Genomic DNA, 17712 nt, shown 5'->3' with positions numbered 1-17712 from the left:
GATTCTTTGAATGGATTGATATACTATTATGCACCTTATATAAACTTCATCTATTTAATTTAATATATTATACCATTTATTGTTTTGTATTTATTATTATATTGAAATATATTTTGTATATTCATTAATTCATATCATTAATAATTTATGGTCATATATATTATTAGTACACTTGTATGAATTTGTATCGTGCACTTTATATTTTTTATCTATCCATTGTTTATCTATATTTATATAGATTTTATCCCATTTACATATTGTTATTTATATCCACTGCCATCCTTTTAATGCTATTATAATCTATATGGATGGAGTCAGTCATTAATTTTCCCTTGCGTATGTCTCTTTCGGATTTTATCCCCTTTCCCGTTTTGTCATTGTGATTTTTAATTCAACTATTTAATAAAATCTAATCATTTATTATTCATTGGTTGATGTGTCTATTTTTAGGTTTAGCAATCTCTACTTAGACAAGTGTATATATATATATATATATATATATATATGAACTATTAGAAACTATGTAACTACAATTTTACTGTATTAGATTATAAATACATATTGAGACATTGTATTACATTTTGATACAACATTATAATTACAGTTTTTCCTTAGCCACTCCCTAAACCAAATCTTCTGTCTCTCTCAAATATCTCCAGGAGCGCCCAATTTAGGAAAGACATTTTTCTATCCTTCAAAACCTCAGAGAACTGCTTGTTCTTCTGTCCACATTCCATGACGTCAATGTGAGTTGGTCGTCTCACCTGTCTCTGTCCATCAGTTTCAGCCATTTTCCTTTTTAGAGAATCACAGTTCTGACTGAGAATAAACTCATTCTGTGGAGAGATGGATCTTTGCACTGGCTGATATGGCTTATAACATATATGAAATCTTCTGCGTATTTGATAGAGTTCACAATGGGGATGACTCAGTCTAGGAGAGTTTGAAATTGGCTTTTGGTAAGATTTTACCTTTCCTGGTTTTATAAATTTAGCTTGATTTATTTTCTTTTCACGATTCTCATGTTTTCTAACAAAATCCAGCATCTGCGCACATTCAAATAATGAATTTTTTTGTGATGCCATAACTTGGGAAACTGAATTTAGGAATTTGAATTTTTGTACAAAAGTTGTTATCATATGTTGTACTTTTCCATTTTTGATGAGAGCTTTGTACAACCGTTCAAATATGGACATGAATGTATATGTACATTCCTTCCTACCAATCCTTAGTTTCTGCAGATCTTCTATGTTGGGAAAATCCTTTGTGACACAATAAATCAAATATCTTAATCTGTCTGAATCATTTTCCCATCCATTAGGAGAGTCATTTTCACAGGGCATTAAATGTAAACGTCTGGACAATGTCACAGGAATCCAAATTTTAAATAATTGATTCCTCTCCTCATTGGATAAATCAAACTTATCAGAGAAGCTCTCAAATGTCTCTGAATTTCTACAGGCATGGATTTTGACATCATATTTTGGCATGATTTTGTATAATTTCAGCAAATTTTTCCTCATTTTAATTTGGAGTTGAGCCTGGGTAATTCCAGAATTCTCTGATATTTTTAGTGGCTCTTGTACGTCCGTTCCTCCTACGTCACTCAAGTCTCCTCCCACATCACCTAGTATGTCGGTTTCTCGTATGTCAGTCATGTCTCCTCCCATGTCAGGTTTCTGTATGTCCGTCTCTTGGTCAGACCTTCAGTTACAGACACGTGTCTTACTTCTTGTTCATTTTCCACATTACAGTCAGAATCAGTATCACCGTCTGACACTTCTACACTATTTTTCTGCTTAGAAATCTCTAACACAAGACTATGAAAAAAATCTACCAAATGTAGAATATTTCTCAATTTCTGTTTGTCTCTATTTACCAATTTAGAAGTTAACTGTAAATTCTGCAATTCACATTCTTTGTATAAACTGAGCCACAAAACTTCTATGTCATCTCCTACATTAACTTTGAAATTAATATTACTTTGTTTAGCAAAAGAAGAAATTATATCCATATTTTGCTTACCTTAAGATTCTTTGGCTTCTCTTTATCAGCACGTCCTGTCTTCAGTTTGTCTGATTCTTTTCCTGTGTGATTCTGTTCCTTGTTAGTACCTCTGCTTCCTGTCTTTCCTCAGTCTGTAGGTCCTTTCTGCTTCTCGTGACAAACTAGTGAATTTACTGACACCTGAACAACAGCTGTTCAGCTCGTCAGGACTCCCCCCTTGTTCACGGAAGAAATTCACTTACTTAATTTAAAAAACAATAAAACAGGACTGGCTGGCTCACCATTGTAAAATAATACTCTTCCTGTATTATTTTTTTCTACTGAGGACTTCTCAAAGTATCAATATCACGATATTCTTATAAAAAATGTATCTATTTATTCTTGGATTGTCCATTAAAAAGAATCAGATTGCAGCAGGTACATACAATAATTAGTTATAAAGTAATTGTCCATTTGTCCATAATTAGCCTAATTGTTGAGATTCACCCATCTTTCCTTGGATCCTGGCTGGTAAATCATGTCTTTGTCCAGCATGTGTCCAGGCCTACATGTCATCTGCTTCTCAGCATGAAGATTCTGTGTCTTGTGGGGTGGGCAGAGCAAGAGAGCCCCCCCTTTCTGTACCATGGGCTTTTTTAGCCAGTCGTATGGACACCTGTTCTACATATGGTAGTGAACCAAAAATACACACACAAATAGCGCATGTCAACTAGACACGATGGCTGAGTCATAGAACTCAGAAAAATGATTATCGATTAACATTCCAAATGAATTTCCATAATTAACCATTTAACAGAGACCGCCTGGGAATACCAGGTGCTGTAGGCTTTTGCTTTTTCTTTCCTTCCACAAGCAGGGGGCACTCTCTTCTATGCCTTTTTTCCATTCCCTTTCACAAGTGCACACATTCATTCTCTTTTCTTTTTTTCATTTGCTTTCTCTCTTGCGCTATTTCATCAGGCAACACGACCCTCCCCCCTGAAGAGCAGCTCAAAGTCACTGGCAACCATCTCACCCTCTTCCTTCATTCACCCCTGGACGTCTCGCTCCGCCCCCAAGTTACGGGTCCAGCTTGCTCTTTCTGTCACATTACCGCGATGAAGGGTTTAGCCTGCAGGAGACCCTGCGCCGAGCCATTTTTGAAGACACCTGATGCGGCGGGTGAATCACTGCTAAACAAACCACACCTGTAGGGATGGCACAGCCTTTGCATGGACCCTTTGGAGCCCGCCCCGTCACGGCCAGATTGCTCGCCACCAAGCGTGTTACAACTCTCCTGTTAGGTTTTTTTTAGTTTGCTGGTCACATGACCATTTTGCCTATTTAATCCGGCTCCGCCCTCCTGGCTTTGCTGGACTTCATTTGTATTTACTACTGTTTAGCTAGCTTGTTGCTCTGTTGCCTTTCTTTTGCTAGGTCTTCTGATCCCTATGCCTTTTTGTTGTGTGTTTGTCTTTGACTGCTACTATTTCTGCTAGGAGGTGTCCAACTTTTCCCAGTCCCTAGATCTTGTAGGGATCCCTCCCTCACATCTATATGTCTGCGTTCAGACTAGCCGAGGACTTTAGCGGTTCTGATCGCAGGATCAGGTTCCCCGTTACATCGTAGGGATCTAGTTTAGTTCTATTGTAGGGATAGATCTCCTTTCTTTCCTTACTCTCTGTAGCAGATCATAACAGTAATTCCAGCCATAAAAAAAAAATAAAATAAAAAAATTCTCTAAGGAAAGACCTCCAGTTTTCCATCATGGTCTCGGTGCAAGATTTGGCTCAACGCTTGCAGGGACTCTCTCTGGAGGTGACCAAGCTCCAACAACACGTGAGTAGCTGTTCTGGAGCACATTTTGTGGAACCTAAGGTACGTCTGCCTGATCTATTTTTTGGCAAACAACAAGATTTTTTTTCTTTTAAAAATGCTTGTCTATTATATTTTCGTTTGAGACCCGGATCCTCTGGTGATGAATCACAGCGCATAGGGATCATAATGTCACTTTTGCGCAAAGATCCTCAGGGATGGGCCTTCTCTCTCCAACCTAGTGATCCGTGCTTTAGATCAGTGGATAGTTTTTTTTCTGCTTTGGGTTTGTTGTACGATGATCCTGATCGTGTCTCATCTGCTGAGTCTGAATTAAGACGTTTGAGGCAGGGATCAGGTAATGTGGAAAAATATTGTTCTCACTTCCGTCGGTGGTCTGCCCAGGTGGGGTGGAACGATTCTGCTTTGAAAAGCTTGTTTCTTGCAGGGCTATGTGAAAGGGTAAAGGATTTACTGATTGCTTATCCCACACCTGGAAACTTGCAGGAGGCAATGCAATTAGCTATACGGGTGGACAGGAGACTGCGTGAAAGGGTTAATGAGAGCAAATCCTCTGCTATGTCAGCTTCGAGTCCTGAGAGGTTCTGTGCTGACAATGGAGAGCCGATGGAAATTGGGGCGATGGCACCCCGCTCTCAGGAAAAAGACCGCCGACTTTCTGAAGGCTTGTGTTTCTATTGCGGAAATTCTGGTCATTTTATTAAGAGCTGTGTGCTTCGTAAGAAGAAAGAAAAAAAAAAGGTCAGTCATGCTCGTATTGCCTGTTTAAATTCTAAGGGAGTATTCCTATCTGCCACTACTGCTGCTCAGGATGAATTAATTGAATTTCGGGTATTTGTGGATTGTGGATCTACTCTGAATGTGATTGATGGTGGATTCTTGGAAAAACTTAGATTAGAACCTAAAACTTTGTCATCCCCTATTGCTGAGGTTTCTGTCGATGGCTCTCCCTTGAAGAGTGTTACTCACAAGGTCTGTGAATTTCCCCTCACTATTAATGGTATTCATCAAGAGAATTTGGATTTGGTGGTATTGGATAATTTGCCTTCTCCAGTAATATTGGGGTTACCCTGGTTAAAATTGCACAATCCTGTACTGGATTGGTCTACCAATGAAATTAAGTCCTGGAGCCCTAAGTGTTATGACAAGTGTTGTAACGGGCGCATTGCTGCTGTGGATAGAGGGGAATTGCCTGTACCTATTCAGGATTTTTGGAGAGTTTTTTCTGAGGAGGAGTCGCAGGTTTTGCCTCCCCATAGAGACTATGATTGTACCATTGAATTTGTCCCTGGCGCGACTCTTCCTAAGAGTCGTTTATTTAATCTTACTATTCCTGAAAGAAAGGCTTTGGAAGAATACATACAGACAAGCTTGGCCGCCGGTCACATTAGGCCTTCCAAGTCTCCTGTGGCTGTTGGATTTTTTTTTGTAAAAAAAAAAGATGGCGGTTTACGTCCTTGTCTGGACTTTCGTGAGATTAATAAAATTATTGTACGCAATCCTTACCCACTGCCATTGATTCCTGATTTATTTAACCAGTTAGTGGGGGCCAAGTGGTTCTCTAAAATTGATCTCCGGGGGGCATACAATTTGTTGCGCATGAAGGAGGGTGATGAATGGAAGACTGCTTTTAACACTCCTGTGGGTCATTTTGAGAATCTGGTTATGCCTTTTGGTCTCACCAATGCTCCAGCATTTTTTCAGAATCTTATTAATGATATCCTTAGACCTTTAATCGGCAAAAATGTGGTTGTGTATTTGGATGACATTTTGATTTATTCGCCGGATCTGGAGTCTCATTGGCGGAGCGTACGTGAGGTATTACAGTTATTAATGGACAATTCGCTTTTTGCTAAGCTGGAGAAATGTGAGTTCGCTGTACAGAGAATTAGTTTTTTGGGCTACATTATCTCCAGTGAAGGTTTTGAGATGGACCCGGTTAAAGTTCAAGCTGTGCAGGAATGGCCTAGGCCTATTGGTTTGAAATCGATACAGAGGTTTTTGGGTTTCGCCAATTATTACAGAAAATTCATAAAAAAATTTTCTATTATTGTCAAACCGCTGACCGATCTCACCAGGAAAGGTGCTAATGCGGTTCAGTGGACTTCTGAGGCCATTGACGCTTTTGTGTTTCTAAAGGAGAGGTTCACCTCTGCTCCCATCCTTATGCAGCCTAATGTGACTAAGCCGTTTTTGGTTGAGGTTGATGCTTCTTTGGTGGGGGTTGGTGCGGTGTTGTCTCTGGAAAACAAGGATGGAGTACATCCCTGTGCCTTTTTTTCAAAAAAATTTTCCGAGACTGAACTTAATTACGATATTGCTAATCGGGAATTGCTGGCGATTAAACTCGCATTTGAACACTGGCGTCATCTCTTGGAAGGTGCTGAATTTCCCATTCAGGTTTTCACTGATCATAAAAATCTGATCTATCTTGATGCTGCCAAGCACTTGAATGCCCGTCAGGCTAGGTGGGCACTTTTTTTCTCGCGGTTTAATTTTTCCGTTACTTACATCCCGGGTACCAAGAATGTTAAAGCGGATGCTTTGTCTCGCAGCTTTTCTCCCATGGTCGGTGTTGAGGAGGAAGAGGAGACCATTTTACAAGAAGGTGTTGTGATTGCTGCTTTGGACTCCGTTTTGGAGGATGAGATTCTTAAAGCACAGGAGAATGCCCCATCTAACACTCCCCATGGGAGGTTGTTTGTGCCTAGGACCTTTAGGAGAGATTTGTTTGTTGAGTGTCATGAGTCTCGGTTGGCAGGTCATCCAGGAATTTCTGAGACCAAGAGACTTGTGGGTCGCAGTTTTTGGTGGCCTGGATTGCAGAAGGAAGTCATTAAGTGGGTGCGCCAATGTACTGTGTGTGCAAGATCCAAGTCTTCGCATGCTCCTTCTGCGGGGTTGCTTTGCCCTCTGGAGGTTCCTAGTGCACCTTGGACACATCTGGCTATGGACTTTATTACTGACCTTCCTCCCTCTGAAGGTTTCACGGTCATCTGGGTGGTTGTGGACCGTTTTAGCAAGATGTGTCACTTGGTTCCCTTCATCAAACTGCCTTGCGCTAAGACACTCGCTAAGGCCTTTGTCAAGGAGATTGTCAGACTACATGGTGTTCCTACTGACATTATTTCTGATAGGGGACCTCAGTTCGTGGCTCGTTTTTGGCGTGCCTTTTGTGACAGGTTGGGAGTTCATTTGTCGTTTTCATCTGGATATCATCCTGAGTCTAATGGCCAGACAGAAAGGAAGAACCAGGATGTTGAGCAGTTCTTGCGTTGTTTTGTGGCAGACAATCAAGAGGGGTGGTCTGAGTTTCTGCCACTTGCTGAATTTGCTCTTAACAACCATACATCCTCTTCTGCTAGGTGTTCGCCTTTTTTTTGTTGTTCTGGGAGACATCCGTCTTTTGGGTCATTTTCCAAATTGGTTTCGGCTGTGCCTGAGGAGGAGAGTTTTTCCTGTGATTTGGAGAGAGTTTGGACGGATGTGCGTGGTAATCTTCAGGAGGCTAACAAAAAATCTAAGAGGTACTTTGATAGGAAACGGCAAGAGATTTTGTTTGTGGTTGGTGACATGGTTTGGTTGTCCTCTAAGAATCTGCGATTGAGGATTCCTTCTAAAAAATTGGGTCCCAAGTTCGTAGGGCCCTTTAAGGTACTTCAGATAGTTAACCAATCTGCTGTTAGGCTGGAGGTTCCTACGTCCTGGAGGATTAATCCGGTGTTTCATGTTTCTCTGTTGAAAAAAGCTGATGTGTCGGATGGTGACGCCTCTGCCACTGTTCCTCCGGTGGTGGAGGACGGGGAATATGAAATTTCCCGCATCCTAAATTCTAGACGGTATAGAGGGAGTTTGCAGTATCTCGTCGTTTGGAAGGGTTTCGGACCTGAGGATAACTCATGGGTGAGAGCGGATTATGTTTCTGCCCCCAGACTTGTCCGAGCGTTTCACAGGAGGTTTCCTGGTAAGCCTGGGCCTAGGGGATCCGGAGGATCCTCTTAGAAGAGGGGGTACTGTTACAACTCTCCTGTTAGTTTTTTTTTAGTTTGCTGGTCACATGACCATTTTGCCTATTTAATCCGGCTCCGCCCTCCTGGCTTTGCTGGACTTCATTTGTATTTACTACTGTTGAGCTAGCTTGTTGCTCTGTTGCCGTTCTCTGTTAGTTTTGCTAGGTCTTCTGACCCCTATGCCTTTTTGTTGTATGTTTGTCTTTGACTGCTACTATTTCTGCTAGGAGGTGTCCAACTTTTCCCAGTCCCTAGATCTTGTAGGGATCCCTCCCTCACATCTATAGGTCTGCGTTCAGACTAGCCGAGGACTTTAGCGGGTCTGATCGCAGGATCAGGTTCCCCGTTACATCGTAGGGATCTAGCTTAGTTCTATTGTAGGGATAGATCTCCTTTCTTTCCTTAGTCTCTGTAGCAGATCATAACAAAGCGATCCTGAGAAAGGCTGGCCGGGCGATGGATCGAGCAGCGTCTACTGGCCATACCACCTTGGATGCGCCTGATCTCGTCTGATCTCAGAAGCAAAGCAGGGCTGGGCTCGAACAGTACTTGGATGGGATACCTCCTGGGAACACCGGGTGCTGTAGACCATTTTGATGACGTTTTGCCCTACTGCCCAGCTCGGCTAGCATGGAACGGCGCCTTGCCGGACACCGACCTTAAGTAACTTAGATGATGGAAGCCCCAAGGCCTCTGAGCCAGTTGGCAGCTAAGTACGCTACCCCGCCGCCTTCAAGCAGGCCTGACACCGAGCTCCTTGCCACGGCTAGGAGTGCTTATTGACTCCGCAGCTCGCCATGTGGAAATGATGGCGTTAAAAGCATCCGGGGCCGTGAAGGGGCCAGGCTTTCAGCAGGTGCCCAGGGAAGGTTTTGGATGCCGGCCGCCTTGCGAGGGCTAGCAGAAGTAACATGTTTCTCTGCAAAGAAGCTTGTTTAACCAAGCCAGACGGCTGACAAAGAGCTAAGCTCAGTGCAAGGAAGGCAAGGAAGGTGCGGAAGGAATTGGGGAGGGTGGGTGGTGATTCCTGTTAGGGCCCTGAAATCATAAAACAGGCAGGAGAGTCTGACGCATGGTGACGGAGAGGTTGTAGGGGCAGATAGGGGGTGTTGTCACGTGCGAGCACGTGTGCATGCTGGCTTGTGTGTGAGAGTGCGCTTCCTAGGTGTGGCGCGCTGCATACAGTCAAAGGGATTGTTCCCTTTCATTAAAAGTTAATCCCCGGCTGCAGGCTATTAGAAAGAAACTAACCGCACTCTACTCACCCTACCCGGGTCTACCGGTGAGTCTCGCCTCTGCTCCCGGCCTGTGGCATTGGCCGTGAAGCCGACGTTCCGTCGACAGCGCTGCAGCCGATCAGTGAGCTCAGCGGCTCTGAGTGGGGCCTTCTGTCTACAAGACCTTTTAAGGAAGCCAGCAAAAAAATTGAAGAGAAGGGGAAGCACAAAAGGACCTGGTCTTGCTGAGCACTGGAAAGGGCAGCCGGCAGCAAGACTTTAAAGTAGAAAAGCAGCAATTGAGAAGCTTGTCTCTGCCTATTCCCACACCACCCTCAACAAGCCCAATGTCATCTGATCTTGGAAGATATGCAGGATTAGGCCTGGTTAGTACTTGGATGGGAGACTGCCTGGGAATACCAGGTGCTGTAGGCTTTTGCTTTTTCCTTCCTTCCACCAGCAGGGGGCACTCTCTTCTATGCCTTTTTTCCATTTCTTTTCACAAGTGCACACATTCATTCTCTTTTCTTTTTTTCATTTGCTTTCTCTCTTGCACTATTTCATCTCTGCAAAATACCAGCATCTTTCTGATCACCGTGGGCCTCCAGCATTGTTGCTTCTTTACTTTTAATACTAGGCTCCTTTTCACCAGGACCAGTGTCTCCCGCGTGGCTGGAGGCAACCACCGGTAACCCCAAGCAGAAGACCTTTGCAGGCAACACGACCCTCCCCCCTGAAGAGCAGCTCAAAGTCACTGGCAACCATCTCACCCTCTTCCTTCATTCACCCCTGGATGTCTCGCTCCGCCCCCAAGTTACGGGTCCAGCTTGCTCTTTCTGTCACATTACCGCGATGAAGGGTTTAGCCTGCAGGAGATCCTGGGCTGAGACATTTTTGAAGACACCTGATACGGCGGGTGAATCACTGCTAAACAAACCACACCTGTAGGGATGGCACAGCCTTTGCATGGACCCTTCGGAGCCCGCCCCGTCACGGCCAGATTGTTCGCCACCAAGCGATCCTGAGAAAGGCTGGCCGGGCGATGGATCGAGCAGCGTCTACTGGCCATACCACCTTGGATATGCCCGATCTCATCTGATCTCGGAAGCAAAGCAGGGCTGGGCTCAGACAGTACTTGGATGGGAGACCTCCTGGGAACACTGGGTGCTGTAGACCATTTTGATGACGTTTTGCCCTACTGCCCAGCTCAGCTTGCATGGAACGGCGCCTTGCCGGACACCGACCTTAAGTAACCTAGATGATGGAAGCCCCAAGGTCTCTGAGCCAGTTGGCAGCTAAGTACGCTACGCCGCCGCCCGTCACGCAGGCCTGTCACCGAGCTCCTTGCCACGGCTAGGAGTGCTTATTGACTCCGCAGCTAGCCGTGTGGAAATGATGGCGTTAAAAGCACCCGGGGCCGTGAAGGGGCAAGGCTTTCAGCAGGTGCCCAGGGAAGGTTTTGGATGCCGGCCGCCTAGCGAGGGCCAGCAGAAGTAACATGTTTCTCTGCAAAGAAGCTTGTGTAACCAAGCCAGACGGCTGACAAAGAGCTAACCTCAGTGCAAGGAAGGCAAGGAAGGTGCGGAAGGAATTGGGGAGGGGGGGGTGATTCCTGCTAGGGCCCTGAAATCATAAAACAGGCAGGAGAGTCTGACGCATGGTGACGGAGAGGTTGTAGGGGCAGATAGGGGGTGTTGTCACGTGCGAGCACGTGTGCATGCTGGCTTGTGTGTGAGAGTGCGCTTCCTAGGTGTTGCGCGCTGCAGACAATCAAAGGGATTGTTCCCTTTCATTAAAAGTTAATCCCCGGCTGCAGGCTATTAGAAAGCAACTAACCGCACTCTACTCACCCTACCCAGGTCTACCGGTGAGTCTCGCCTCTGCTCCCAGCCTGTGGCATTGGCCGTGAAGCTGACGTTCCGTCGACAGCGCTGCAGCCGATCAGTGAGCTCAGCGGCTCTGAGTGGGGCGTTCTATCTTCAAGACCTTTTAAGGAAGCCAGCAAAAAAATTGAAGAGAAGGGAAAGCACAAAAGGACCTGGTCTTCCTGAACGCTGGAAAGGGCATCCGGCAGCCAGACTTCAAAGTAGAAAAGCAGCAAGTGAGAGGCTTGTTTCTGCCTACGGCCACACCACCCTAAACACGCCCGATCTCGTCTGATCTTGGAAGCTAAGCAGGGTTGGGCCTGGTTAGTACTTGGAAGGGAGACTGCCTGGGAGTACCAGGTCCTGTAGGCTTCTGCTTTTTCCTTCCTTCCACCAGCAGGGGGCACTCTCTTCTATGCCTTTTTTCCATTTCTTTTCACAAGTGCACACATTCATTCTCTTTTCTTTTTTTCATTTGCTTTCTCTCTTGCACTATTTCATCTCTGCAAAATACCAGCATCTTTCTGATCACCGTGGGCCTCCAACATTGTTGCTTATTTACTTTTAATACTAGGCTCCTTTTCACCAGGACCAGCATCTCCCGGGTGGCTGGAGGCAACCACCGGTAACCCCAAGCAGAAGACGTTTGCAGGCAACACGACCCTCCCCCATGAAGATCAGCTCAAAGTCACTGGCAACCATCTCACCCTCTGCCTTCATTCACCCCTGGACGTCTCGCTCCGCCCCCAAGTTACGGGTCCAGCTTGCTCTTTCTGTCACATTACCACGATGAAGGGTTTAGCCTGCAGGAGACCCTGCGCCGAGCCATTTTTGAAGACACCTGATGCGGCGGGTGAATCACTGCTAAACAAACCACACCTGTAGGGACGGCACAGCCTTTGCATGGATCCTTCGGAGCCCGCCCCGTCACGGCCAGATTGCTCGCCACCAAGCGATCCTGAGAAAGGCTGGTCGGGCGATGGATCAAGCAGCTTCTACTGGCCATACCACCTTGGATACGCCTGATCTCGTCTGATCTCGGAAGCAAAGCAGGGCTGGGCTTGGACAGTACTTGGATGGGAGACCTCCTGGGAACACTGGGTGCTGTAGACCATTTTGATGACGTTTTGCCCTACTGCCCAGCTCGGCTAGCATGGAACGGCACCTTGCCGGACACCGACCTTAAGTAACTTAGATGATGGAAGCCCCAAGGCCTCTGAGCCAGTTGGCAGCTAAGTACAATACCTCACCGCCTTTACGCAGGGCTGACACCGAGCTCCTTGCCACGGCTAGGAGTGCTCATTGACTCCGCAGCTCGCCGTGTGGAAATGATGGCGTTAAAAGCACCCGGGGCCGTAAAGGGGCCAGGCTTTCAGCAGGTGCCCAGTGAAGGTTTTGGATGCCGGCCGTCTAGCGAGTTCCAGCAGAAGTAACATGTTTCTCTGCAAAGAAGCTTGTGTAACCAAGCCAGACGGCTGACAAAGAGCTAACCTCAGTGCAAGGAAGGTGCGGAAGGAATTGGGGAGGGGGGGGTTGATTCCTGCTAGGGCCCTGAAATCATAAAACAGGCAGGAGAGTCTGATGCATGGTGACGGAGAGGTTGTAGGGGCAGATAGTGGTTTTGTCACGTGCGAGCACGTGTGCATGCTGGCTTGTGTGTGAGAGTGCGCTTCCTAGGTGTGGCGCGCTGCAGACAGTCAAAGGGATTGTTCCCTTTCATTAAAAGTTAATCCCCGGCTGCAGGCTATTAGAAAGCAACTAACCGCTCTCTACTCACCCTACCCAGGTCTACCGGTGAGTCTCGCCTCTGCTCCCGGCCTGTGGCATTGGCTGCGAAGCTGACGTTCCGTCGACAGCGCTGCAGCCGATCAGTGAGCTCAGCGGCTCTGAGTGGGGCGTTGAGTCTACAAGACCTTTTAAGGAAGCCAGCAAAAAAATTGAAGAGAAGGGAAAGCACAAAAGGACCTGGTCTTGCTGAGCACTGGAAAGGGCAGCCGGCAGCCAGCATTCAAAGTAGAAAAGCAGCAAGTGAGAGGCTTGTCTCTACCTAAGGCCACACCACCCTGAACACGCTCGATCTCGTCTGATCTTGGAAGCTAAGCAGAGTTGGGCCTGGTTAGTACTTGAATGGGAGACTACCTGGGAATACCAGGTGCTATAGGCTTTTGCTTTTTCCTTCCTTCCACCAGCAGGGGGCACTCTCTTCTATGCCTTTTTTCCATTCCCTTTCACAAGTGCACACATTCATTCTCTTTTCTTTTTTTCATTTGCTTTCTCTCTTGCGCTATTTCATCTCTGCAAAATACCAGCATCCTTCTGATCACCGTGGGCCTCCAGCATTGTTGCTTCTTTACTTTTAATACTAGGCTCCTTTTCACCAGGACCAGCATCTCCCGCGTGGCTGGAGGTAACCACCGTTAACCCCAAGCAGAAGACCTTTGCAGGCAGCAAGACCCTCCCCCCTGAAGAGCAGCTCAAAGTCACTGGCAACCATCTCACCCTCTTCCTTCATTCACCCCTGGACTTCTCGCTCCGCCCCCAAGTTACGGGTCCAGCTTGCTCTTTCTGTCACATTACCGCGATGAAGGGTTTAGCCTGCAGGAGACCCTGCGCCAAGACATTTTTGAAGACACCTGATGCGGCGGGTGAATCACTGCTAAACAAACCACAACTGTAGGGACGGCACAGCCTTTGCATGGACCCTTCGGAGCCCGCCCCGTCACGGCCAGATTGCTCGCCACCAAGCGATCCTGAGAAAGGCTGGCCGGGCGATGGATCAAGCAGCGTCTACTGGCCATACCACCTTGGAAATGCCTGATCTCGTCTGATCTTGAAAGCAAAGCAGTGCTGGACTCGGACAGTACTTGGATGGGAGACCTCCTCGGAACACCGGGTGCTGTAGACCATTTTGATGACGTTTTGCCCTACTGCCCAGCTCGGCTAGCATAGAACGGCGTCTTGCCGAACACCGACCTTAAGTAACCTAGATGATGGAAGCCCCAAGGCCTCTGAGCCAGTTGGCAGCTAAGTACGCTACCCTGCCGCCTTCACGCAGGTCTGACACCGAGCTCCTTGCCACGGCTAGGAGTGCTTATTGACTTCGCAACTCGACGTGTGGAAATGATGGTGTTAAAAGCACCCGGGGCCGTGAAGGGGCCAGGCTTTCAGCAGGTGCCCAGGGAAGGTTTTGGATGCTGGCCGCCTAGCGAGGGCCAGCAGAAGTAACATGTTTCTCTGCAAAGAAGCTTGTGTAACCAAGCCAGACGGCTGACAAAGAGCTAACCTCAGTGCAAGGAAGGCAAGGAAGGTGCGGAAGGAATTGGGGAGGGGGGGTGATTCCTGCTAGGGCCTTGAAATCATAAAACAGGCAGGAGAGTCTGACGCATGGTGACTAGAGATGAGCGGTGTTCGACTAGAACTGTTCGCCAATCTCAAATTCGAGCTGTTTAGGGCGGTGTTCGAGTTGTTCGACGAACCCGAACGATTTGCAAAAAATTCGGCTGTTCGAGGTTATGTTCGATAACTGTTCGTGCACCAAAAGCGTGTCCTGCATGTCTGGCGCTACTTAGAGCACCAATCATGCAGGGATTGTCTGCCACTCACTGTAATGCCACAGCTATGGTGGTTGTGGCATTACAGTGATTGCCCAAATCATGGGAACAGTGCCAACAGTGAAACATGAAAAGCCGGCAATTCAGCAGCGGCATACACCGGTACCCGACAATTTAGAACCGAAAGAATAGAGCTTCACACATAGATTAGATAGATATAAACATGTCAGCCACATATATACGAAGTACAGTGAAAGTGCTGCTTACTGTACTTGTCATTTAGCGTAAAGGATTTATCAAAAAAAATAATAGTGTTTTCATGCACCGTCTCTTTAAAAAAGCCGGCCGGCAATTCAGCAGCGGTACCCGACAATTTAGAATAGAAGGAATAGAGAATCACACATAGATTAGATAGATAGAAACATGTCAGTCACATATATATGAAGTACAGTGACAGTGTTGATTACTGTACTTGTCATTTAGTGTAAAGGATTTATTAAAAAAAATAATAGTATTTTCATGCACCGTCTCTTTAAGAAAGCCGGCCGGCAATTCAGCATCTGTACCCGACAATTTATAACAGACAGAATAGAGCTTCACACATAGATTAGATAGATAGAAACATGTCAGTCACATATATATGAAGTACAGTGATAGTGTTGGTTACTGTACTTGTCATTTAGTATTAAAATAAAGGATTTATTATTAAAAAAATTGGCGTGGGGTTCCCCTTAATTTTAGGCTCTAGCGGAGGTTAAGCAGACAGCTGGGGCAGATGTTTGAAGCCTGGGAAGGGGGTAATACCCACGGAGCTTACCAGGCTACTAATATCAGCCCCCAGCTGAATACATAGCCTTTACTAGCTATTAAAATGGGGGACCCCCCCAAAAAAATGACGTGGGGTCCCCCCTAATTTAATAGCTAGCAAAGGCTAGGCAGACAGCTGGGGGCTGATATTAATAGCCCAGGAAGGGAGCAATGAATATTGGCCCCCTCCCAGGCTAGAAACACCAGCCGTCAGCCGCCCCAGAAATGGCGCATTCATAGGATGTGCCAATTCTGGCACTTAGCCTCGCTCTTCCACGCTGCCCTGGAGCGGTGGCAGGGGGTAATAGGGCTGGGGTTGATGTCAGCTTATAATGCCAGCTGACATCAAGCCCAGGTTAGTAATGGATAGGCGTCTATAAGACACCCCCATTACTAACCCCATAGTCAAAGTTAAAAAAAACACAAACACCCAGAATAAAGTCCTTTAATTGAAATAAAGACACAATTCTTTATTGTTCTAAATTAAACCATACTTACCATCACGCCCATTCCAGCTGAAGCCAACGATCTCCTGTAATAAAAATAAAATAATAAAGCAACCTCATCCTTACCTTTCCATGGTTCCCACGACAGCTTCAGCTCTGCTACATCGAGATGACAGGCTGGACCGCAGCAGAACGCTGCCATCCAGCCTGTCATCCCGCAGACACTGAGAAGAGCAGGCTTGCTTGCGCTCCACATTGTCTCTCTGTGACGGCATAAAGATGAGCCGAGGTCATGTCCAATGAACTCGGCTCACCTCATGCACGTCACTTACAGCGTGGGAGAATTCTCCTGCACTCAGCACTTCAGCGTGAGAATTTTCCCACGCTGTCAGTGACGTGCATGAGGTGAGCCGAGTTCATTGGACATGACCTCGGCTCATCTGGATGCCGTAACAGCGAGACACTGAGGAGCGCAAGCATGCCTGCTCTTCTCAGTGTCTGCGGCATGACAGGCTGGATGGCAGCGTTCTGCTGCGGTCCAGCCTGTCATCTCGATGTAGCAGAGCTGAAGCTGTCGTGGGAACCATGGAAAGGTAAGGATGAGGTTGGTTTATTATTTTTATTTTATTGCAGGAGATCGTTGGCTTCAGCTGGAATGGGCGTGATGGTAAGTATAGTTTAATTTAGAACAATAAAGAATTGTGTGTTTATTTCAATTAAAGGACTTTATTCTGGGTGTTGTGTTTTTTTTAAATACTTTACTAGAAATTCATGGCGGTCATGTCTAATACTGGCGTGACCCCATGAATTTTGGGCTTGGGGCCAGCTGATAATACCAAGCTGGCCCTAACCCCTTTATTACCCAGTGAGCCACCGCACCAGGGCCATGGATGAGTTGGGTACAGCGCCAGAAGATGGCGCTTCTATGAACGCGCCATTTTCCGGGGTGGCTGCGGACTGCAATTTGCAGCGGGGGGGGGCCCAGAAAGCTTGGGCCTCCCTGCGCTGCAGATTCCAGCCCCCAGCTGCCTAGTTGTACCTGGCTGGACACAAAAACAGGGCGAAGCCCCAAGTCAATTTTCTTTAAATTATTTCATGAAATAATTAAGAAAAAAAGGCCTTCCCTATATTGTTGTGTCCGGCCAGGTACAAATAGTCAGCTGGTGATTGGGGGCAGCCCGTTCCTGCCTTCTGTACCTGGCTGGACACAAATATAGTGCGAAGCCCCACTTCAATTTTTTTTAATTATTTCATGAAATTCATGGAATAATTAAGAAAAAAAGGCCTTCTCTATATTGTTGTGTCCGGCCAGGTACAAATAGGCAGCTGGTGGTTGGGGGCAGCCCATTCCTGCCTGCTGTACCTGGCTGGACACAAATATAGTGTGAAGCCCCACTTCAATTTTTTTAAATTATTTCAGGAAATTCATGAAATAATTAAAAAAAAATTGACGTGGGGCTTCGCACTATATTTGTGTCCAGTCAGGTGCAGCAGGCAGGAACGGGCTGCCCCCAACCACCAGCTGCCTATTTGTACCTGGCCGGACACAACAATATAGGGAAGCCTTTTTTTCTTAATTATTTCATGAAATAATTTAAAGAAAATTGACGTGGGGCTTCGCCCTGTTTTTGTGTCCAGCCAGGTACAACTAGGCAGCTGGGGGCTGGAATCCGCAGCGCAGGGAGGCCCAAGCTTTCTGGGCCACCCCCGCTGCAAATTGCAGTCCGCAGCCACCCCGGAAAATGGTGCGTTCATAGAAGCGCCATCTTCTGGCGCTGTACCCAACTCATCCAGGGCCCTGATGCGGTGGCTCACTGGGTAATAAAGGGGTTAGGGCCAGCTTGGCATTATCAGCTGGCCCTAAGCCCAAAATTCATGGGGTCACGCCAATATTAGACATGACCACCATGAATTTCTAGTAAAGTATTTAAAAAAAACACAACACCCAGAAAAAAGTGGTTTAATTGAAATAAACACACAATTCTTTATTGTTC

General features: G+C 46.5%; 2 non-coding genes and 4 pseudogenes across 2 annotated transcripts; all 6 read left to right on the top strand.

Moving 5' to 3' along the window:
• Positions 1 to 8302: 8302 nt before the first annotated feature.
• On the top strand, positions 8303 to 8422 carry LOC141267169 (5S ribosomal RNA). The gene has a single exon (XR_012321182.1). It is a non-coding gene; the product is annotated as a 5S ribosomal RNA (ribosomal RNA).
• A 1683-nt stretch (positions 8423 to 10105) lies between these two features.
• LOC141267014 (5S ribosomal RNA) lies at positions 10106 to 10225 on the top strand. The gene has a single exon (XR_012321033.1). It is a non-coding gene; the product is annotated as a 5S ribosomal RNA (ribosomal RNA).
• Positions 10226 to 11167: 942 nt separating this feature from the next.
• LOC141267572 (5S ribosomal RNA) lies at positions 11168 to 11286 on the top strand (annotated as a pseudogene).
• A 621-nt stretch (positions 11287 to 11907) lies between these two features.
• Positions 11908 to 12027, top strand: LOC141267848 (5S ribosomal RNA; annotated as a pseudogene).
• Positions 12028 to 12959: 932 nt separating this feature from the next.
• On the top strand, positions 12960 to 13078 carry LOC141267916 (5S ribosomal RNA; annotated as a pseudogene).
• Positions 13079 to 13699: 621 nt separating this feature from the next.
• Positions 13700 to 13819, top strand: LOC141269923 (5S ribosomal RNA; annotated as a pseudogene).
• Positions 13820 to 17712: the final 3893 nt, after the last annotated feature.

Source organism: Phyllobates terribilis, unplaced genomic scaffold, assembly GCF_046119375.1.
Source record: "Phyllobates terribilis strain yellow unplaced genomic scaffold, ASM4611937v1 Scaffold_4__5_contigs__length_816908805, whole genome shotgun sequence".
NCBI classification, from domain to species: Eukaryota; Metazoa; Chordata; class Amphibia; order Anura; family Dendrobatidae; genus Phyllobates; species Phyllobates terribilis.
Note: the sequence above shows the minus strand (reverse complement) of the source record. Positions and strands in the feature narration are given on the sequence as shown.